This window comes from Pinus tabuliformis, chromosome 2_2, assembly GCF_031772625.1.
Source record: "Pinus tabuliformis cultivar Carrire ecotype Pingquan chromosome 2_2, CPIR1, whole genome shotgun sequence".
Taxonomy (NCBI): domain Eukaryota; kingdom Viridiplantae; phylum Streptophyta; class Pinopsida; order Pinales; family Pinaceae; genus Pinus; species Pinus tabuliformis.
Genome location: NC_142300.1, coordinates 1309269746 through 1309295209, shown reverse-complemented (window position 1 = coordinate 1309295209; position 25464 = coordinate 1309269746). Strand labels below are relative to the sequence as shown.

Genomic DNA, 25464 nt, shown 5'->3' with positions numbered 1-25464 from the left:
AAATGCTATGGGTTAAGTACAGGCTAAGGGATGATCAAGAGGATAAAGATCTATCACTAGGAGTAAGGATTCATCTGTAGATTAGCTCTTTAAATCTTGAATTTGCTCAGCAAAGGAGCAAGAGTAGCAAAACCCTCTACTTCGCTTTTGATAGAGTCAAAAGCTTTTCGATTCGGTACTCCTTTCTTCAAGAAATGAATAGCAAAATACTACAACAACAAGATACTAGGATCTCCCCAGTGGAGTCGCTAGTTTGTTGTGGGGAAAAGTATCCGATGCGGATGACACTAACCCTTTCTAAAGGTGACAGACTTTAGCAACAACTGAATGACAAAGTTTTCATGTTCATCTTTATGAAAGCACAGAGAGAATAGAAAGAGGATCAACCAACCTGGTGTCTTGCGCTTAGTCGATCCTTGTCCTTCTCGCTTTGTATCCCGTTCCCAGCTCTTTACTCTCCAAGCCGATCCAGCTACACACAGGATCTGCACAACAAAAGGGAGCAAACTACGAGATACAAGCAATCATAATTGAAACATGGATTAGGTTGCATCAAATATACATGTAAACACAAAAGCATCTATGTAAAACAAGTATATAGAAGAACATGCAAACTTTATTGATAGAAAGTAACAGGGTTCCAGAGGAAGTTACAACCAATGATGTTGGCCCCAATCCAGCAGCACCTCCTCGGCAGCAAGAACTCTCTTCTTCACCTCTAGTAAAACAATCACCCAATAATCCTGGCAGTATACCAACAGCACCTCCTTGCTTATACAAAATTCCAGCCCCATTAGACCTCATAGAAGAGCTGTATATATAGGAGAGAAGAGGAAAGGATGAGTCAGCTTGAGACTGACATGAAGCTGCCTTGTGTCCTCTCCCTCTTCAGTTAATCTTCAGTTCTTGAGTCCACTTGGAGATCCTTGGTTACACATGGTGATCAAGTACCTCTTACTCATCACAAGGCGAATCTGATGAACCAAGTGTCAGTTTGGAAGCTTCCTGGGCAATTGACACCTTGCAGGAGGACTGTGCCACTTGGCCAATCTCGCCCAGCACAGGTAGCCTTCATTTTTTTTGACTTCCAACGCAGGTACAGAGTGGGACAGTTGCAATACAGCGCAGAAGCTTAGTTAAGCAGCTGACATGATCCAAAATAAGCCTGTTCTGAAGTGTTTTCAGGTGGAGAACTGATTGGAAGTGCTGTTGATTGATGACCTTGTTCTTTTAGGGGTAAGAACAACATGTTTAGGGACTGAGGATCCCTGTAATTATCGACATTTCCTGCTCCTTGACGCGAGGCACAAAAATGACTATAACAGTTGCCCCCTAAAGTATGAGGCCGTTAATCGGGTGAAATGCTTTAGCTAGAGGGTCCGAAGTTCGTTCCAGTGCTGAGGAGAGTGCCCTGTAATACAATACAATACAATACATTATCTTTCATTCATCATTATTTTCATGATCCAGCTGAGGCGGGTATTCCCATGCTCAGCTTTCTATAAATACATTTTGGTACATACGACAGACGATCGTCTGAAGACAGACTGATAATCTTCCGCTAAAATTATCATCCTTTGAGGAGGATGATCATCTGCTGCAATGATGTACATGGTAAATGCTTTTATATTTCCTGAATATATATCGCAGCCCGGATGGATGAAACTAGATCCGGGGTCTTCAAACTCGTTCGATCTTCACTCTAAGTACAAGTCGATCCATGTGAGAATTACGCTGAAGTCGAACATGGAAAGACATCGCTTGATTACCGGTCAATAATGAAAACCGTTAACAAGCGCGAGAGGAATCACCAATAAGGACGATGACCCTCAAGGTACGGCAGTACAATTCACGTGGCGTGAATAAAGGACTTGGCGTCGAACGCCACGCAAAATCTTCTGGTCGAAGGTCATTGATGTATACCTGTCGCCGGAAGTGAGAAACTTGCCATTGAGGCATGCAAGCTTCAAAGTACTGATGGGGGTGTCCCTAGATCGACTTCTTGGATAATGAGCTGATGTCGACAAGAAGCGATCCGTCAAAGGAGGGCCTTGATGAATCCCACATCAATGACACGGAATGGAGCTAATGATTTAGTGGAGGTGAAACAAACTGTGACATATGATTCAGGGTGGCGATCATGAAATGGATGAAGGAAAATGTATGGTAGTGGATGGGACATGGTTGACACTTTCTGAATGACCCCTCTTGAACATATAACGACACTGACGCGATGGATCGGTAGCATTACCCCGAATGGATGGTGTGGCGAGGACCATGGTGATGAAACCGGTGAATGAGACAACCCAACCCGATGTGATACGGAGGAAAAGTGTCATGTTCAAGAGTGACTTGCTACCTCTAAACTTTGATGTTCTCCCAATTTTTCCCCAGTCATTTCTGACCAGTACCTCTTTATTTTTGTCAAGCTTGAGGAGGATAACATATGCTTGTTCTATAACCTGCCCTTCGGGCAAGCCCATCGCTAAGATTTAACGAGCCTAGCGATAGGGAAACTCGTTCTCGTCTAAAGACAAGTTTGTCGCTTTTTAATCATTTTAACGAGTCTAACGACAAGGAAAACTCGGTCCTTTTCATTTTTAGAGAGTCTAAAAAGGTACAGAAAGTCAACTCCATAATTCCTTTTTCGTCAGCTAATCCCTTAAGTCCGAAAAAGTATAAAACAATACAGAAGGGATGGCTGTTCGGTATTTTTAACGAGCTGAACCAGGCAAGCGCTCGATCCTTTTGTGCAATAATCCCTCAAGTCCAAAAAGATTAAAATTTAGAGGAGGGATAGCGTTCCGGTCATTTTAACGAGCTGGAAGGCCAAAACTCGGCAAACTTTTCATATTTTACGAGTCAGTGAAAAGAGCTGAAAGAAGACTCGTCTTTTGAGGAACGAGTGATAAACAGGGATAGCTACAGATTCCAGGTGCAGGTTGGAATTTCCAATCACGGCAGTGTCACAAGGATGGCTAGGTGAAATCACTCTTCGCAGCTGTTTCTCAAAAGAGGTAAACACACCAATGGAAGTGAATGATCGGCCAAATGAACGGTGGAGGTGGTGGATGAAAACACGATCAAGGTTCTTATGGCTAATGAATTTACGATCTCAAAAGGTTATTTACCGGTTCATTTTTTTTATGAGCTTGAACTCTGGGGGAAACATTCGCTCACACTTTTTTATTTTTTAACGAGCATAAATTCAGGCCTAAAACTGCTCGAATTTCGCGTTTATTTTTTAACGAGCATGAACTATATGCTAAAACTGCTCGATATACCAGTCATAAGAATGCCTCCTATAAGGACCAATTTTTATAGAGCTTATGCCTTACTACAGCTATGCTCTTATTTTGGCAAATTTTACTTCTGCCCCACAGGCTTTCTTTCATGCAAGTTTGGAAACGGCTAATCTTAAAACCAGATAAATAACCGCCCCTAGCTTGCACTCTAGAAAGTTTGCATGCCCCCAGGTATAGGATAGAATTTCGAGGTTGCCCCTCCTCTCTCCTACTTCTGCTTTTCTTTGGGTGTTCACAGTTATTTGTCATCTTGCTAATCTAATGCTAACGATACTTGTCTTCTCGTTATTTTAAGGGGTCTTACGCAGTACTCAGACTTCCTGTCGGCCCACTTTTAACAAACAGCTATTGTGACAATAGAAGAACACTACTCAAAGATAAAACATTGGTATTATCGAGGGAGGCTTGCCTCTTTCTTATTATCCGAAGAGTGGTTCTATTCGCTGCCGCAAATCAATCTCTTTCTTCGGCGGTGTCTATCATTGGGTTGTCCAAAGATGGTTACCCTCTGTCACAACAATACGGTCTCCTTCTTAGTTTACTGCCCCTGCTTATCCTTCAAAACATATGTTTCGATGGGCGAGGCTTGAATTTAAAGATGGTGACTACTTGTTACGATAAGGGAATTCCTACTTGGGCATTGCCCACTTTTTTAGACAAAGGTGAATGATTCCCAAACACATAACTTTAACAAAAGATCATTATTCCAGAACAACCCCACTTCCTTCGGACGGGGTACGGACTAGTCATGTTCTCCTGCGGAAATTCTTCCTTATACCCGGAGTTTCTTCTGCCCGAAGCAGACCAGGGTGCATGCCCCCTGGGTCCTAGTCTTTCTTTCCGAATTACTCGCGCTCATCGGGAAGGAGGACTGGGGGCGGAGGCGAATCTTGAGTGAACAGACCATTTAGGATTGGTATTTGACTATTTGCGATGCGAGATCCCGGAAATGAAAGCTGGTCTACGAGCTTGACCACCCTTCCTTCGTGTGGAAAACACATTACTCTAAAGAGTGAGGAGACTATCGCTCCCATGCAATAAATATAGTCGCGTCCAAGGAGTAGGTTATAATCCAAGGGTCCTTGAACTACCAACACGTTCATCCTGACGGTCTTCCCCTTCAATGTAACAGGTACATCGGGGAGGATTCCTAATGGTCGACTGGTTCCTTTATCAAAACCTGAGAGATTTCTCAACTCAGGTAAAAGCGCTGGGGAACCCAGTGCTTTCCAAGCAATAGAGGAAAGGATACTCACAGACGCCCCTTCATCAATGATAGTACCAGCCATAACCATTCTATAGATCTGGACAATGATTCTAAATGGTGTACTGGCTGGTAACCGGGGTCTGCCTAGTTGATTCCAATCAAAGGATACAACCAGGTTGCTTGGTGGTGGGACCGAATATACGGCCGGATACGACTCAGATGATGTTCCTTCCTGCGATAAAGGAATGGGCGCATTGCCCGGATGCTCGTCGGAGTCGGTGCTGATAAAGAGAACCTGGATGGTGTCATCCTTGTTTTCATCAGTGAGGGTGTCACATGAAGACGACACTTCGGTGACGGTGTCATTTGAAGACGGGTCTTCAATGACGGAGTCATTGGACGATAGAACCTTTGAAGGAAGAACCGGGTCAACTGCCGTTTCGACCTTTAGACTTTCGTCTGGTCTAGATTCGGTAGGTTCACTCTCAATGACTGACACATCAGCTGACCACTTGAGTGGTTCAACTGGATTTTCAACTATCGAGGGATTAGGCGCGAGTTTTCGGTATCCAGGCGGAAGTTGCACCGGTGACACCGGGCGATCTTCCAAAACTCTCTTTGCCTCATCTAAGAATGGACATTTGTGGATGGCATGGTGACCTTCACACAATAGACAGGGTGATCTTGGTCCCCTTCTTCGTCCTTCACTCTCGCTAGTTGAGGGAATGCAATCAACTTGACAACCAGAGGTTGATGCTACCGGATTGTGCAACCTCGAGGACCAGTCCCTTAGTATCCGGGGAATACAAGGACAATCACGATGGAAATGGATCCCTTTGCAAATGACACATGGCGATTTAGGCCCGGTCGGTGCAGTGTGTGGGTTTTTGTCAGTTTTCTTCTGCTTGCCCCCAGTCGCCTTCGCCAGAGGCTCCTTCTGCTTCTTCCCTTTCTTCTTCTTTTCCTTCTTCTCCTTGGGAGGCTGACTTTTGCCGGCTCTACCCTGCGAAGATGAAGGATCAGAGGAAGTATCACAAGAGGTAGAAGGCTGGTGGGTAGTTCTAGATTGTTCTGACAGTTGATTCGACTGCTCAGGATTAGTGGCGATTTGGACAACATTAGTTGAAAAGAGCCAAACAGGAAGGCCGATTGTCAATCCTGGAAGTGACAATGTAGCCATATGAGGCGCACCAACATCTCCCCAAGAGGAGAAGGGATTTGGACTTCCGCCAAAGTTACTTCCTTGGTTGGTGGGCTCCATACTTTTCAACTGAAAGATCAACGTGGGAATAACAGGTGATTATGTTCCGCTTTAAAATAAGTTTTATTTACGACGCTTTTAGACACAAACTTGCTTTTTCATGTTTTAAGAGTCGAGAAAAAGCTAAAGATGACTCTAGTCGCCTTCGATGTATTAACGAGCCCGAAGTGACAAATGCTCGGTTGGACCTTTTCAGTTATAGAGTTTGAAAAGGGCCAAAAGAAACTGCTCTGGAGATCTAGGCAGAGGGTGTGCCAAACCTTTCGCGAAACCACAGAATACGTTTTACGGTACAGGTGGTCGATCTTCGTGAATGCTGTGTTCACTACATCGCGATCAGTAGGGCGGCCGACACGGTTTCCTAAGGATAAAGGATAAAATCCTATAGGGGTCTCCCAATATACGCGACGGTACGCGGGAGCTCAAATCCGTGTTAGTGCCACCGACTCTCAGGAGGAATCACCCACCTTCGTAGAGATCGACAGTCACTATGTTTAACGACGCCGGAACACGTCTCTACCTAGACCTCTAGATGTTTGCGTTAAATTCCAAAGCGTTGTTATGTAAATTGAGTTTATTTTAATGTTGATCTTCCTTAACAGTTTGCCTTTCAGGTTCGCCACGAGATGTATATATACAACTTCCTATATGCAATCTAAGAATGAGAAGCAAAATCTTTTCAATCTTTCAACTTTGAAAACCTTAATCTACTTGAGGAAAGAGCAAGACACAACTTTTTCCACAGATCAAAGAACACACACTAAAATGCACATTTTCCTAAATCGTCAAGTATACAGTCAAATGCAAAATGCACAATGCATGTATTTCTTTTCGTTATCCTTAATGTTGATGCTTAACAAAAGGAAACTGTTGTATGATTTTTGAATCAACTTTCAAGTAGAAATAAACAAGCTTGTCCACAATCAAAAGAACACCTTATGAAAGACTTGTTTTAAATACAGGAAAAGTATAGATTCAAACCATAAAGTGAGAAGCAAACCAATCCAAAACAGCTATGAACAGCAATAACACTGACTCATAAGATCGCAATCTAAGAGGCCACAGCTACTAGGTTCGCTTTTCACAATGGGAAATTGTAACTGAAACAAGAAATACTGAAAGAACGTTTACAATTTCATCACACAACTGAGGCGGAATAATGTCAAGGAGAAGTGGTCTACAGCAAATACAATAACCAGCAAGCAATCAGCCAAAAACAAGTGCAAACAGGGCCAAGACACAAAGGAAGAGCTGAGCTAGACTAAGGCCAACTGGACCAGCGCAGGCACTGGTCTGCCAGTTTCACTCTCAGCGCAGTTCCCGAAGGGAGCACCTGCGCTGTAATGCAGACTGCCTGTGGACAGCCTGCACTGACTTACGAGAGTTACGTCTGCTAAGAATTCCGGGTCATAAAAAGCTCAAAAATGTACTGTTTTGACTGAAATAAAATGCTATGGGTTAAGTACAGGCTAAGGGATGATCAAGAGGATAAAGATCTATCACTAGGAGTAAGGATTCATCTGTAGATTAGCTCTTTAAATCTTGAATTTGCTCAGCAAAGGAGCAAGAGTAGCAAAACCCTCTACTTCGCTTTTGATAGAGTCAAAAGCTTTTCGATTCGGTACTCCTTTCTTCAAGAAATGAATAGCAAAATACTACAACAACAAGATACTAGGATCTCCCCAGTGGAGTCGCTAGTTTGTTGTGGGGAAAAGTATCCGATGCGGATGACACTAACCCTTTCTAAAGGTGACAGACTTTAGCAACAACTGAATGACAAAGTTTTCATGTTCATCTTTATGAAAGCACAGAGAGAATAGAAAGAGGATCAACCAACCTGGTGTCTTGCGCTTAGTCGATCCTTGTCCTTCTCGCTTTGTATCCCGTTCCCAGCTCTTTACTCTCCAAGCCGATCCAGCTACACACAGGATCTGCACAACAAAAGGGAGCAAACTATGAGATACAAGCAATCATAATTGAAACATGGATTAGGTTGCATCAAATATACATGTAAACACAAAAGCATCTATGTAAAACAAGTATATAGAAGAACATGCAAACTTTATTGATAGAAAGTAACAGGGTTCCAGAGGAAGTTACAACCAATGATGTTGGCCCCAATCCAGCAGCACCTCCTCGGCAGCAAGAACTCTCTTCTTCACCTCTAGTAAAACAATCACCCAATAATCCTGGCAGTATACCAACAGCACCTCCTTGCTTATACAAAATTCCAGCCCCATTAGACCTCATAGAAGAGCTGTATATATAGGAGAGAAGAGGAAAGGATGAGTCAGCTTGAGACTGACATGAAGCTGCCTTGTGTCCTCTCCCTCTTCAGTTAATCTTCAGTTCTTGAGTCCACTTGGAGATCCTTGGTTACACATGGTGATCAAGTACCTCTTACTCATCACAAGGCGAATCTGATGAACCAAGTGTCAGTTTGGAAGCTTCCTGGGCAATTGACACCTTGCAGGAGGACTGTGCCACTTGGCCAATCTCGCCCAGCGCAGGTAGCCTTCATTGTTTTTGACTTCCAGCGCAGGTACAGAGTGGGACAGTTGCAATACAGCGCAGAAGCTTAGTTAAGCAGCTGACATGATCCAAAATAAGCCTGTTCTGAAGTGTTTTCAGGTGGAGAACTGATTGGAAGTGTTGTTGATTGATGACCTTGTTCTTTTAGGGGTAAGAACAACATGTTTAGGGACTGAGGATCCCTGTAATTATCGACATTTCCTGCTCCTTGACGCGAGGCACAAAAATGTCTATAACATTGCTGGCCTCTGTTCATCCCCATTCGCAATCGTCCAAGTCTACACTTCTAGTAGAGTCTGCATCTTGAATTTCCAATTCGCATCATTCGAGCCATCGAGCTTGTTATGCTCATTCAAGCATGCTTCAAACGTCTGATTATTCATCTTGGCGATTAAAACAAATTTGATAGGTAAAAAAAAAATTGTTGTATTTACCCCAGATTGGTGTCAAAGACAGAGATCGCTGATCTCCAATGTTTTTTTTTTATGGCCTCCTTCTAGTCTTCTTCTTGACAGACCTCGGCCTCCACGCAACCTTCTCTTTTTGTTTTGATGTTGTTTGTTGTTTCCCGACCTCACAGCCTTCTCTCGGCTTCTCTCACCACGGTCGTCGCACTTCTCCACCACGGAGTTGTGACAATCATCGCAAATGTACATGTGATATTTGCGACGATCCACAAAATGAAAATACGTAGAAGTGTTACAGTGTGATCGTCAAGGTTTTTCCTCAAAGACTTACAACAATTTCACGTTAAGCGCGACTGGCAAGTTCCTTACTCGGCGAACAGGTTTTCTCAGCCCTTTCGCTCTGATACCATGATAAAAATGCAATGTTGTATATTAAATGAAATGAAACCCATTGGTCAGCTCTACGAAAGAGAGTCTAAACCAGGAGAGTTTGGCTTTGCAGAACACTCTACATTGCTCATGTACATTACACAATATATAGTAATCACAGATTTTGGAAAGTTAGAACCATAACCTAAAAAATAGAAACTAATTCCTATCGTGAGGTCTTGTGAACCAACTCACTATTCTAGGATATTCTCCATTATCTCTAACACTGCAATCCCTAAGCTTGTAAGTACATCCTTATTTCGAGATGTGACTAGAATTAAGCTACCTTGTTGAACCACATCTTTCACCGGTAAAAGTAATTCTTCCACCTGCTGAAGATGGTCCACATCATCTAAAATTAGGAAAGCATGAGAAGATTTAAGATACCTATGGAGCTTCCCTATACCATCATCAGTGTTGTCTATTTGCACATTCACTTGAGCCAAGCCACTAAGAATCATACTTTACAAATATTTTAAAGAGTTTCTCACTACGTTTTCTCTAACATCAAATTGAAAGTAAGTTTGCTTGTAATTTGATCTCCGATGGTTAAACATCTCTTTTGCTAGGGTGGTTTTGCCAGCACCACCAAACCTGACAATTCCTATTAACTCTACTCTCTCTACTGCTGTGAGGCTCCATCCTAGGGTCCTCTACAAAACTAAAATTCTCAATTTTTAAATGCAATAAAAGGGCAATAATTTATTTTTTGGCAAGACATTTAAACGATGATAATTTACCATTTAAAATCTAATTCCTACAATTTAAATAGTGAACATTTCATTTCAATCACTTACATTAGTAATCTATGCATAGATAAATACCTGTACCGATAGCCCGGTGGAGATGCCCTTGAGCTACTACTCCTGCTAGAACGCTCATCTTGACTATCGACTGGATTTACCTCCCAGCCAACTAGGAAGTAATTCCTAGCCCAAGAAACCTCCACAAGTTCCCTAGCCCTCCGAGCCCAAGTCCAACCAGATGTAGTGTGTCCAAGATGAATAATACTCCCCTCCTCTCTCTCAAACAATTCCTCCAAAACCACAGCCAAACCAAAACCAAAAGCAAGAACAAGCATCCCCTTCCTCTCCTCATCCTTCCCCTTTTGTGCCCCCTTCTCTTCTCCACCTCAACCACATCTCATTAATGTCATAACTTCTCCCTCATCCTTACATTTGACTTCTCTTCTCCCAAGTAAACATGAGAGGACATTTGGGAATGTGATATGAATATAAAATTGGGTAATTAATTGGAGAGGACCATGTCTTCTCCCAAGTAAATATTTTGGGGATGAGAGATGAATATATAAATTGGTAATTAATTGGAGAGGACCATGTCTTCTCCCAAGTAAATGTGAGAGGACATTTTGGGAATGTGATATGAATATAAAATTGGGTAATTAATTGGAGAGGACCATGTCTTCTCCCAAGTAATTGTGAGAGGACATTTTGGGGATGAGAGATGAATATATAAATTGGTAATTAATTGGAGAGGACCATGTCTTCTCCCAAGTAAATTTGAGAGGACATTTTGGGAATGAGGTATGAATATATATATAATTTGGTAATGAATTGAAGAGGACTATGTCTTCTCAAAATTTAAAATTTTGGGGAGGTAAATAACAAAATTTATATCAGTACCAAATTTACAGTTTCACCAATGTAGGTATGTACCAATATTTATTGATAATTATAAGTCCATATTTTAAGGAAATTTAAACACTTAGTAAAATTTGTAGGATAAGATTAAATAGGGCATTACATACACTCCTCCTTCAGAAAACTTCATCCCGAAGTTAGAGTGTAAAAGATACAAGAGTTCGAAGCAGTTTGGCAATAAGGCATAACAAATGGAGAGAGAGTTATAGTAGTAAAATTTGATAAGTCAGACAATGACATTCCTTCCCATCAAGAGTCTCCAACTGATCTATATCCTCCTATCCCTCCTGACCTACTTCCGTTCCCACCCTATCTATCCTTTGTTGCTATATATGGTGGCATCGACTATACCAATCTAACCATTGATAAAATCAACATGGCGGAAGCATCGACTATATCGACCTAACTTCCCTAGTAAGCAACTAGCAATCGTCATCACACGTCTAGGGGAGTGTGTCCACCACTGCCCTCCCATGATTCCAAGTTTGGAGGTTACACGATGGGAAATACCTCCACCCCTCCTCACAACTAGGGTCAACGCCCTAATATGGACCACACTACAGCGCTAGTTGGATACTTGTCATCGAATAATCCAATTAGTTAGCCTTGTCACCTGTCATTCATATTTTACCCATGTCATAAGAGTGCATATCTAGTAGATACAAAATGTAATAGAATAATGTACATTATACCTTTCCTCATGAGATGTCTCGACCTTCCCCCAATGGAAGAGTAGATCTTGGCTATCATATAGTTCTTTCCAATCTGCGGGTTAGCTCTTATTCATGCATTTATATAACAACAATATATATATATATATATATATATATATATATATATATATATATATATATATATATATAGATATATATATATATATATATATATATATATATATATATATATATATATATAGATATATATATATATATATATATATATATATATATATATATATATATATATAGATAAGTGATCTTAAACATCATGTTATTAAGTCTAGTACTCACGTGTTAATCTTGTAGTTCATACTGGAAATAAATCATAATTTCACTAAGTCATTCATTAAATAAATCATATCCACTTGAGCCATACATGAAACAACAATAATTTTGATAAGTCATGCACTAAATAATTCATCACCAAGTAAGTCATACATTAGGTCATACATCAAACATTTCCATCATCAATATCAAATCCATCTAATGATTTATGTAAGTATTTTCACTTATCCAACTAAATGAATCAATATTACATAGTGTTCATAAATAAATAATGTGGAACTCCAAATAGAGCCTTAGCATAGGTAGCTATCTAAGTCAAGATGTACATCATAAATGGTCAAAAGTGAGGGGTAATTGCAACATATAGTCTTTGTGTCTTCCCAGGTAGCAGATATTGGGTTAGACTTGTCCCATTGTATCTTAACTTGGTCCACCAAGTGATGCCTGAGCTATCAAACCCTGTGGTATAATATGCATATAGGTTTGATCATTATGGTTCCCACGTTTGAGACCTATAATTCCCTCCAGTCCAGTTTGTTGGATTCATCAGAAACATAATGTTACAGGAGAGATACATAAAAACATCATGAGTTTTATGCAAGTGGCGTGGTAGTACAAGACAATAGGACACTGGTATAATTTTCTTTTTGATTCTAAAAGGTCTTATAAATCAATGTGGTAACTTCATACCTTTCTCAAACTGAATAGTGTTAGGAATAACTAAAAAAATAAAAACTTGGTCCCCCACTTTAAAACTTCGATCGGTACTATGTGCATCAACATAACCCTTTTTCCCATCTTGTTTCTGTTAAACTTTGTTGAATCTATCTTACCTATTCCTCCATTTTGAAACAATCCTATCATGACTATTACTATGTCTTCCATCCTTTCGTCGACTCAATGGTACCCTGCATGGCCTCCCATTTATAGCTTGATAAGGAGGCATCCTAATTGAATTGTGGTAATTTTTGTTATAGGAAAATTTTACCAATGGTACGTACCTTTCCCACCGAGTATAATTATCCATGACATACATTATAGGCATATATTCTATAACCCGATTTACTCTTTTAGTCTTTCCATCTATTTATAGACGATATGCAGTGCTAAGGTTTAACTAAGTCCCTAACGCTAACTGCAAACTTGTCCAAGATGTATATGTAAAGTGAGAGTCCCTATCAAAATGATCTTCGTGGGTAACCCATGTAGCTAGATAACTTCACATATAAATACTCAAGTCAAAATGGAAGCAGTCTCTTAGACAAGGTAGTTAGCCACCTAGAGATACCAAATGCATGGCCAAAATAGAATATGTTAAGGTTGTTTCTCTAAGAAGAGAGCAACTCATCCTTGAAGAGTAATCCAAAAAAATATTTGCAAATAATGGTCATGACCACCTTTGCAATTGGAGTGAATTCAAAGAATATGCCAAGGTAATTAGAGTCTTGTAGACAAACAACGTAACTCCTCCAAATGGAAATAGTATAAAGATGTTAGGGAATTATCTCCTAGGATCAACCAAATTGGCCATAAATAGTAATCCCATAGAAACATGTGCCACAATTGTCCATAAAGTTGTTATAACCTCCTCAAAGAAGTGGGACGTCCTCAATCTATGTGCCAAAGTGGTTAAATGCACATGTATCAACACCTCTCCCCAAGGAATATGATAAATAGTTCACCCTAAGAGATTGTGTAATGAGGCTAGGACACTCTCCAATATAGTAATAAAGGATCTTCCCAAACCAAGAGAAACTATATGATATAATGTGAAAATAACATACCAAGTGACCAAAACCATGGGTGTCAATGTAGAAGACCACCCAAGCAAGGTCTGAATGCCTCCAAATGCATGAGAAGATGCCAAATAAGGGGAGTGATTTCCTCTAAAAAAAAATAACTCACAACATGCCACATCATAGCCAAACTATAAGTATCCATTGGCATTCTTCTAACAAACCCCAACCACTTTTCCATGTCATCAAGACATCCACCAAAAGGGACATCAATTATGCAACAAAGGGTGGGTGTACTACTTCAAGGTTCACCAATCAAAATCATGAAACAATAATCCAAGTAAAACCCTATTAACACATGCAAACATGCCAAACCACTGATTCACTATGTCAAGGAGCAATAGTTAACCAACAATATTTAAGGAAACTCTTAGTTGATGGATATCCCTCATCATAAATGTGCTAACGGTAAATCAAATGTTTGAGCAATGTTATGCAAGGCCCTCAATCACATTTCAAACACCATATGTGCTAGATGCAAGCCTCCAAAATGACTTGTAGAAAAGTAGTCTAAATCTTAAACCACTAAGTCTAATTTCATGTAGAAAACTAGGGAATTATAGAAGTGATTAACTATGAACTCCATGCACGAGAGGTGGTGTCAAAATCCATCATTACAAGACCTACCAGTTGACGTTTAACAATCTCCAAAATTAACTAACCCAAAATTTGCTTGGAAGAACGACATACTCCAATTCAAGGGAAGTGTATATTCACTCAACCCTTATAGATTCAAAATCCAAGTCTTTTAAATAGTATTATATGTCTTGAATGAAATCAATTTTCTTGAGGTCCTACCAAATCCTGTTCTGATGGGGATTGGTTGAAGCCATTGTAAAATCCATTAAAGGCTTAAAGAATATTTTTATTTTTTTTAAACCTGAAAAAAAAAACATCTAATCTCTGTAGTCCCGCAATGGATAATAGCTCCTTGATCACGACGTTCAAAGAAGCAACTAAATCTGGATGGTCTCTGTAATCCAATGTCCATATAATGTCCAGGTGCTAAAATGGCTGGAGGATTTTATGGAGGGATTGCAAAAGAGGGAAAATAGCATTACTAAGGAAATGCATAAACTGTTAGAGTAGACTGAAGCTGTTGAACAAGATCTATATAATACATTCAATTCTTTCAAAGGGCTCTCAAATACTCAGTTCATTGAAAATTGTGTATGTGAAGGTGATGAGATGATTGCCCAAAATTCAGATTCCAACATCCAACTTTCAGAAGTTTGTGTACCCACTCAAAGATATGAAGAGGATATAGTTCCAAGATACAAAGAAGCATTATTGAGTGGCTTGAATGGCTACAATCAATACATTCAGAGAAGTTATAGAAATACTTCCGAAGCGATTCCTCACAAAGTTTGGTGGAGCAATGGACAACTTCCTCATATTATTAGCACAGAAGAATTTATGCGGGATAACAGTTGTGGGCTAATAGAGGATATGATTTTTTGTATGGATCCTCTGGAATTAGATGCTGAGGTGGAGGGGGAAGGGATACGTTTGGCTTCAGAAATGGTTGGGACCAGAAGTCTTTTAGAGTCTGATTAGTTTGGAACAGAATCAGATAAAGACGACCAGGTTGGAATGGAGCCTGCAGTTTCAGCTGCTCTTGATTTCAAAGCTATGCGTGAGGTTGCACTCTGTAGTCCATACATACCTTATGATGATATTTTTTCCAATTCCAAGATCATTTCTATTTATGAAAACAACATTGGCATTGACGCTGCTGCTTCATAGGTTGTTACCCTCGATAGTCTCAGGTATCAGAAGTTCCCAATTCCTAGTCCATCCTTGGTAATGAGGAACCTCAGTCACTCCTATACATGCAAGCATAACTAGCAAATCAATGGAAGAAACTGCACACCAGGTTGTTTCGAGTAGTTTTAATAGAAAATTTCATCCAAATATGGTTGCAGGAGGCCTCTTTGATAGTGAAGTTGCGTTATCTACCTCTATAATAAATGAATACCTTCGTTTGCATTCACAACCTGTGGATGGTTCTCACAATGTTAAAGGTGGTAGTTTCAATGAAAAAGCAAAACTAAAAAGCTCAACACATCCTGAAGAAATAAACTCTTTTGTGGAAGGTCAACAAGATCCATGTCAATCTAGTTCAAATTACATGAGCAACAAAGTCAATGTAACAATAATTTCTCAAGCCTTTTGGATAATAAGGAAGTTTCAACTTCTTCTAGATTCAATAAATCTACTCCTATGTTGTTACTGCCTACTACTCAAATTTATAAACAGAAAATTGATTCTCAGAAAATGAACTCTTGGAGTATTGGCAGCAAGACAGAAGAAGGCATAGCTAGTCAGGAACTCGGTAAGGATTTTTTTGGTTAAAGCAATTTCATCAGGAAATTTGAAGGGAATTATTTTCAGGTGGACTCTTTGATGATGAAGATGAATTAGTTTCCTCTAGTCCATTTGAATCTACCCATGTCTGGTCACAACCATCTGTTCCAGAGAGATTATATGGTTCTAATTCAGATGAAAATAAAAATGAACTAAGTCCATCTAGCAGCATTAGCAATACTCTGGATCGAACTACATCTAATTCATCAGATAAATTAATCACAACTGATACTCAAGTCTCTACAGAAAGTAGATCTCAATTCTTAGGGACAGAACAACTTGAAAAGATATTGGGTTTAAATAATGAGTTTGCCACTGGTGCACCTCAATTTCCAAAAGCAAATAATGGCAGGAAATCTCTGAAGGAAAGGCTATCACTATTGCAGAAATGTCTCTTTGATAGTGGAGAAAATGATGATGATGATGATCCTAGTGATCCTTTTAGGGCACCAACATCCATGGGGCAGAAACTAAGATTAAATGATAGGGCCCTTGACAGTGAAAGTAATATTTTGCAAGAATCATCTAATGATGGAGTTGAGTTTAATATTCAAAATACAATGCTTACAGATTCTTCAGACCTACATAAGGCTGAGCAATTTCATTGTACAGGAGCATCTGGAAGAATTCAAGGCGCGTTAACCATTGGCGATTATCATTCAAATATAAGTGGAGTAAAAAAAACAAGAGTTGAAGGAAGCAGATTTAATTCAGATGACAGCAAAAGTTTGGAACACCTGTGAATTTGACTGTCAAAGACGAATTGGAACCAGAAAAAAAAAAAAAAAAAAGGGGTCCTTTTAGCTCACCTGTAATGCCATTCTATAAAGAAGATATGCTTAATCAACTTCTAACTGCAGTGCCCAGAAAAGATCACTTGGATTATGATTCAGATTCCTGGTCAAGCTCTAGTAGTGAGAAAACTATCAAAAGTTCTATTCTAGATGTAAAATCCAACACAATCAATAGTAGTTCTCGTGAAAAAGTAGTTTTAGAGGCCAAAGGCATCTCAGATCGAGCAAGAGACTCTACTTTTGTGCTACGAGAGGAAGGGTCTGTACATTCAACTCAAGATGGCTTACTTTTGGAACCTACTGATGGTGGCACAGAGTACTTTTCAACGAAACAAGAATATTCTAGGAAAGATGACTCCTCTCTTCCTGTTAGCCTAATGGAATTTGAACCTCTTCCAGTTGATCAGCATGTGGATGTAAGAAGGTTTGTGATACGAACTGAAGAATCCTTTGCTATTCTTGTCACTGATGTTTCTAATTGATTTTGTGGTTCTCTCATTTTAGTTTAAATCCTAGTTTAATATCCTTTTAAAGAGAATTTAGGTGATGTTTATTTGCAATTCATGATGTTTTCTTAATTATGATTCAGGCTATTTGGCTTCCAATAACTCTTTTAGTTGGCATACATCTGGTATGTAAATAATGTTTCAGCTGTCCTCAAAGCAAGACTAGATATGTTTTTCCATATGCCTATATTTTCTTGTCGAGTTGAGGATCTCTCCATCTATTAATAATTCTTCAATAGCAGAAATTGAATTGACTGATGAATCATGATACTTTGTTTCATCTGCTGACAATTTTAGATGATTGTGAAAGGGCATTATCAATTTTAGATAGAAGTCGAACTGTCTCACGACGTTCTAAACCCAACTCACATTCTACTTTCATCATTGAACAACTAGCCCTTGGGACCTTCTTCAACCCTAGGATGCGATGATTTGACATCAAGGTGCCAAACGACTCCATAAATGAGTTCTCTTGGGAGTCATCATGTTCAGACACTAGAATATTAATACAAAGCCACTCGCCATTTAGTATGTCCAAGAGTTGAGTCAAACATGTTCTGATATTGATGTTCAAGGAAGAAGACAATGCAGTAATAGAATAATGCATTCAAGTAATGAACAAATAAATTAACTTACAGAATAATACATTCTGCTTCTCTGAATTATTGACAAATAATAACTCTTTGCAAGAAAACAAGTGGGGAGACAATATGGCCAGGTCTCACCAACAATGGTTAAATCCCAACAAAATTGCCTCAATGTATTAAGAAAATCAAATCACTAACATACAGATCAATAGAAGAATGTAAATTGTTAGGGCTCGTTACTTCAAATCAAACATCAGGACACGTACACAATGACTGTAGCAGCGGTACCAACAGTTACTCTAATTTACCCGAATGACCCATCTCCCCCAAATTTCAACCGTAGCACCAACAATAAATAATCTGAATCATAGCGACTAACATTTACCTTATACTAAGAGTCCTGGAAATGCAAGTTGTGATGCTCTGATAATGAAACATATGAAACACCACTACTATTGATTGCTAGTTCACCATAACAGTCAGCAATATACCAGGATTACAGCTATGATGCCTAGGTGGGTCATGCAAGGCACTAATGCTGACATGTTAATTCAACATAATATAATCCAATCATATGGCTAATCAAACCTCTAACAGAATCCAATAACAAAGGGTAGGGGTTACTTCTTGACCACCATATTAAGATAAGTAATATATGAACAATGATGTGTACGCTCACTGATATGATCAACACTTACTAAAATTAGGTCTAACAATGGAGCAAGTGTGAACCCCTGGGAATCCATAGGACTTGTAGCAATGCATGATGCATACTGAAGTATAAAAGAAGAATGGTTAAGCAACCAACCTTTGCATGGCTATGGCCTACCTGTCGTGTGGAGGTGAAGTAATGTATTGTTATCACCAATCCACTCCTTTTGGGGAGTAGCAATATAAAGACAGTTCTGGGTCATAGCAACACTATGAGCAAGTCATAAAGGGTGAATGTGGGTACCCAATAATGACAGGGTTGTATTTGAGCCATCTCAAAATCAATTGTAAAACCCCAAAATCTTAAATCTTCAAGGACCGTTAATTTCTACTATTCAAAATAGAAGAACACCAACAAATCCTCCATAAGGGATTTCCCCCTCAAGACTGATTCTTTATTGGAAAATGGTTGATCAGAAATTTATTGGGTTGAACGAGATGAGGGGGAAAGGAAGGTAAGTACACACCTGATATCAACACCACCCTTGAAGACCTATCTGATTACATTGTCATGGACCCAACTCTTTGCAGCTACTTTGGACATGCTTAGGGTGTGCAACATCTCGTTTGGAACACCCACCATGACATGTATCCTGCTACCAGTGAGAGTCTGCACTACTTTTGGGCCTGCAAAAAGATATCTTCACTTTACTGATATTGTTGGCCTTCAGCATATTCACAACAATCGGCGGAGACAGTCTATGTGAGGACAAGGTCCCCCAGTTCACTCCCTGGTTGCCACCTTCTACTACTATGACTATTGTTGGCAGCATAAAATGAAAAGATACCCATAAACAAACTAAGCATTTGGACACCAAGACTATACATGATCCCATATCTGGGCTACTGTACAAAATTGTGTTTGGATGAATGGAATGGAACTAAAAGGAAACACATGCAGAAAATGAAAGAGAGAAGCTTTACAATCCATGATGGGACATGGTGAAAAATTTCTGCCATGATTCGACTCAGGGAACTGCATAATGCATCTGCCCAAGCTAGGCCACTAAGCAGGCTTGAGTCTATCAACACTGATTTATAGCACTGAGAAATTAGTGGCTCTCCAAAGAAGACTTGCCACCTTCCCCTTCCAATCAGCAGAGTATTCTAGTTTCATTGTCCACTCATTGTGTGTGGAAGGGAACAATATGTGAATGTTCTTATCTCTTCTTCATAAAATACTATGGGAGTTCTGACAAGCCTTTGGGAAGGTTCTTAAGGGATGATTTATTTGACCAGAGTTATTGGTGTCGTTCCTGTGATGCACCAACAGAAGATCATGTGCATTGCTATACTCGTAAGCCAGGTAGCCTCACAATATCTATCAAATGTCTCATTGAGACCGTTTTACCAAGTGAAAGGGAGGGAAAAATATGGATGTTGCATCTATGTCTAAAATGTGCAAGCAAATGTAAAGCTCCACAGCCAACTCGAAGAGTAGTGATGTCAGATGTTGCATGGGGTTTATCCTTCAGAAAATTTCTGGAGCTTAGATTCTCCAACCAAGTTGCAACAAGTAGAGTGGTCATCTGTGGCCATTTCTTACATAGATACTGCCTTCGCTTTTATGGGTTTGGAAAAAAATGGTAGCATGCTTCCGCTATGCTTCTATACATGTCCATTCTATGCATTTTCCACCGCCAAAATTAGAATTTAATGATCCAAACCAACAAGATTGGCTCAGAAATGAGGCAATGTGGTTGGGAGAAAAAAAAAGAATAAATAAAATGACAGAGAACTAAAATCTAGGCTTCTGCCTGCAAACACCATTTTTTCTTCCTTGATGTCAATTATCCCTTGAAAACCAAAAACCTTTGTGGTTTTCTAAGGGAGAATCTCTGGATTTGCAGGCTTGCAGGCTTTTGAAGCCAGAAAGTAGCAACAACCAAAAGGAAAACTATGGCAATGGAATAGGAGGAGGAGACAAATCCAAAGGAAAAAAAATGAAAAAGGCAGCCTTGGGCTTGAATAAAACAATCGAAAAGACACATGAGGAAAAGGCGTTGACACATTGTGAGTAAAGGAGGATTAGGACCAATATAGTATGGTAGCTACAGTTTAATAAAGCTAAGATGTCGATAGGGGCTGAGTTGATTGGTAAAGTAGGGTGTTGTTATTTGCTCCACCACAGTTCAAATCACCCCAATAGCATGTTTCCCCTTGTGAGCCAGTGCACCTATGTAAACAGACCTGTTATTGTGGTTGGGGTAAGGTGTAGGTCCTAAGAACTTGGAAAAATAGATACCCCTACTCACAGCTGCTTAGATGAAGGAGGCCCACTATTAGGCCTCATATTTGAAACTTGCTCTGATACCATGTGTGAGGCTCCATCCTAGGGTCCTCTACAAAACTAAAATTCTCAATTTTGAAATGCAATAAAAGGGAAATAATTTATTTTCTGACAAGACATTTAAACAATGATAATTTATCATTTAAAATCTAATTCCTACAATTTAAATAGTGAACATTTCATTTCAATCACTTACATGAGTAATCTATGCATAGATAAATACATGTACCAATAGCCCGATGGAGATGCCCTTAAGCTGCTGCTCCTGCTGGAACGCTCCTCTTGACTACCAACTGGATTTACCTCCCAGCCAACTAGGAAGTAATTCCTAGCCTAGGAAACCTCCACAGGTTCCCTAGCCCTCCGAGCCCAAGTCCAACCAAATGTAGTGTGTCCAAGATGAATAATACTCCCCTCCTCTCTCTCAAACAATTCCTCCAAAACCACAACCAAACCAAAACCAAAAGCAAGACCAAGCATCCCCTTCCTCCCCTCATCCTTCCCCTTTTATGCCCCCTTCTCTTCTCCACCTCAACCACCTCTCATTAATGTCATAAATTCTCCCTCATCCTTACATTTGACTTCTCTTCTCCCAAGTAAACATGAGAGGACATTTGGGAATGTGATATGAATATAAAATTGAGTAATTAATTGGAGAGGACCATGTCTTCTCCCAAGGAAATATTTTCGGGATGAGAGATGAATATATAAATTGGTAATTAATTGGAAAGGACCATGTCTTCTCCCAAGTAAATGTGAGAGGAAATTTTGGGAATGTGATATGAATATAAAATTGGGTAATTAATTGGAGAGGACCATGTCTTCTCCCAAGAAATTGTGAGAGGACATTTGGGGATGAGAGATGAATATATAAAATGGTAATTAATTGGATAGGACCATGTCTTCTCCCAAGTAAATCTGAGAGGACATTTTGGGAATGAGGTATGATATATATATATATATATATATATATATATATATATAAATGGGTAATGAATTGGAGAGGACCGTGTCTTCTCAAAATAAATTTGGGGAGGTAAATAACAAAATTTATATCAGTAACAAATTTACAGTTTCACCAATGTAGGTTTGTACCAATATTTATTGATAATTATAAGTCCATATTTTAAGGAAATTTAAACACTTCGTAAAATTTGCAAGATAAGATTAAATAGGGCATTACGGCTGCTTTACTGGTCGAGTAACATCGCCCCTTCAAATTCTGCAACTTTTTCATCCAACCCAGTTGGATATCTAGACACATGTAATGGCCTTTTAACTTTTTTCAATACTCCTTCCACCACCTGTTGAAGGAGCTATTGCCCATCGCTGAAATCAAATTACGAGTCAAAAATGCCTATAATATGAAGTGTATATCAATCCAACAAGTTAAAAGGTAGAGAGTAGGAGGGAGAGTTGGAGTACTGACCCATTATACGTCTCCATATCGAAACCTTTTATTTCTGCAGCATTAGTGAGAGCCTTCCTCCATTTTTGGATGGTGCTAGGGTCGTATCGTGGTTCATAATTGAACGTTCTCTTGCTTTCGAGTGTTTGCAGGGCTCGACCATAGACTCCTTTTTTTACCCTGCGTTCCCCATCAAAGATCTACAGGCTTGACAACATCATAGAAGACCGGAATAATAGTTAATCCTGATTCGAACATGAGCAAGAGCTCATCAAGACACCAATTTGACTTTGCATATCTCGGAGAGAAAATAGCGATATGCACCAAAGCTGTTCGAATGGCACTTCGGATTTGCGAAGTTATATACTCTCCTCCTTGCAATTCATCTTTGTTGAGAAATACTCGCAATCCATGTTTGATAAGGTGGTCATAGAGATGTTTGATAAGGAAGTCAGGACCCCTGTGGTTAATGAAGATATCAAATACATAGTTTTCGGTGCTGGTGTTTGCATATGAGATGGATGCCATGGAAGACAGAGTAGCAATAACATCGATGTAACCTCAAGAGTCTCCTCCTCGTCTCACTTATCTCTCAAATAGAAAAGGCTACCTGTTGATATCTCTTTCTCAATATTCGCAATTGAGATTTATGTTCAGCAGACTAAATTTGTTAATATAGAACGAAATTTGTTAATGGTCACGTAACAGTGGGCGTCTGATATCCATTTTTGCCTTTACATAATTTGTGTGAATGCAGTGCATATCTAAAATAAAATAACCTTAAATTATTGCAAGTTGTCACAGTGCCATATACTTAGTCAAATAATTATTATTAAAATGATATACTTTGTAAAATAATTATTTTAAAATGATTCTTCTTAGGCATTATTAGGCAACTCTTCTTTATCTAAATATTAAATTCAGTATTTTAATTTAAGTTGTCACTCAGTGATATACTTTGTCAAATAATTATTATTAAAATGGTATATTTTGTCAAATTATTATTATTAAAATGATTTTTGTTCGGAGTGATATATATTTTATGGGACAGATTGCTTTTTCATCTGCTTGATGTATTTGGTTTTTTTTCTAAAAAGCTTTAAAATAAATACTCCCAATTTCTCAACAAACCCCTAGCTAAATAGATTAAATTGATTCTTTTTCAAACTGCCTTCCTCAAATCATTATTATTAAAATAATTCTTCGAAGAAGTGTGATATACTTCTTCAAATAATTATTATTAAAATAATATACTTTGTCAAACCATTATTATTAAAATGATTCTACTTCAGAGATATTCGGCCACTCTTCTTTATCAAAATATTAATTTAAGTTGTCACTCAGTGCGATATACTTCGTGAAATAATTATTATTAAAATGATTCTTCTCCCGAGTTATTAGGCAACTCTTCTCTATTAAAATATTCAAACTTTCGTGCGAGTTTATCCCAGTTAATTATGTCAGTTTAAGTTTCAAATTCAAATTACATTAATTCCATAATGAAGGGTTTGAAATAAAGTATTTAAATTTTAATCAACATGATTTTCTTAATTATAATATTTATTATTGATTAATTTAAATTAATTTATAATTTTCTATATAAATGTATATATTAATTCTATCTCTAAAGTATAAATTAGAGATTTAATTTTTATGAAGTTTTAATTTAGTTTTAATTAAGAAAAAGTGAAAGTCAATTTTAAAAGATTAAAAAAAAAAAAAAATCATTAAACATAATTGAATTTAATATAATTTTAATAATAACATTTTACAATTAAATACCTTCATGGGATCGTAATTGAAGATAGTGGACGTTGAGTCCATGCGCATGACATATAAGAAGTATGTGTCCATAACCATGACATACAAGAGGTATGTGTGGCAGGGTACACCACAGTCGGTCCATGTGAACCGAGCTAGCCTGCTCGTGTGCACTTAAACGGAGGTCCACCGGAAATCGATAGTCTACAGAATTAAATGAGAATTGTTATGATACTTTGGCAATGAGAATTCAGAGCACAAGACTCAGAGAGATGGCATGATGATACGTTTTGGAGGGGGGATAAGGCAACTTGTTGCTCCTTAGATGATGTCGGAGGTGGTTTCTAGCTGTAGGAGGGAGTCGTCAGTCCTCTGTTCCTGTATATGTTTCGGCTTTCTCTATGGCACCTTCTTAATTAGGTGAGCTTCTGTAACCCAATTCACTAGCGACCCTCCTTTGGTATCTTGATTGATTTGTGGTCTATTGTTGGGTACATTCAAAGGGGATTTGGGGAAATTCTTACCCCAATTGCCTCTCATTGTTCTGGGCCTATGGTGTTGGGTGGCTCGTCAGTTCAAGGGTGTAGCAGTGCGCTGTCGTTGGTGGGATAGCACACTCGGGCACCTCAACTCAATAAGGTGTTCCTTACTAGGGTCAAACTGGGGCAGGGCAACCAGTACAAAGCAAGAAGAGGGTTTGGAGACGAAGGTCATCGGGCTTGGGGGGGAGCTTTTATTTCTGACGTGGATGTGTTGCGGTATTGTTGGTGCTGTAGTGGTATTGGTGTTGCGGTGTTGGTGGTGTGGTGGTGGTGTTGGTGTTGTGGTGTTGCTAGTGCTGGATGTGTTGCGGTGGTGTAGTGGTGTTGTGGTGATGTTGCAGTTGTGTTGCGGTGTTGCTATTGTTGGACGTGTTTCGGTGCGGTGGTGTTGTAGTGTTGTTGGTGTTGCAGTGTTGTTGGTGTTGCAGTGGTGAAAGCGACGAAGGAGCTCGAGAGGTTTTGTGTTTTAGCGTGCGCATGGCACCACGATGTCGCTCTGTATTATGTGGAGGTGGAAGGGGGTCGGTCGTAGAGCCCAAACCTCAATGTTGATACCAGAAGTGGGAAGAGATGGGGTAGAGCTTAAAGGCAACTAGGAGCTTGCAGGGACCTTGTCGTGAATGCTAACCACTGCCGAGGAAGAGGAACAATCCCTCTTGCGCCACCAAAGGTCAATCATACCAATCTATGAAAATGAAGTTGGAAGCCTGTGAGAAAATTCATCAGGAGGAGCATGAGGTAGTGATGGCAGCCTTGGCTTAAATCCAATATTTCCAGTGTCAACTTTAGGAGCGAGTGGTGGTGGTCTGACGGAGACATATGCGCATTCTCGACAAGCTAGAGCAATTGGAGGCTTGGTTGGCTCATCTGGAGCAACACAACAGCTACTCGTTTCG

At 39.3% G+C, this 25464-nt stretch overlaps 1 pseudogene; it reads right to left on the bottom strand.

Moving 5' to 3' along the window:
• LOC149198322 (disease resistance-like protein CSA1) overlaps nt 1-25464 on the bottom strand; it is a 72436-nt pseudogene that overhangs the window by 32149 nt on the left and 14823 nt on the right.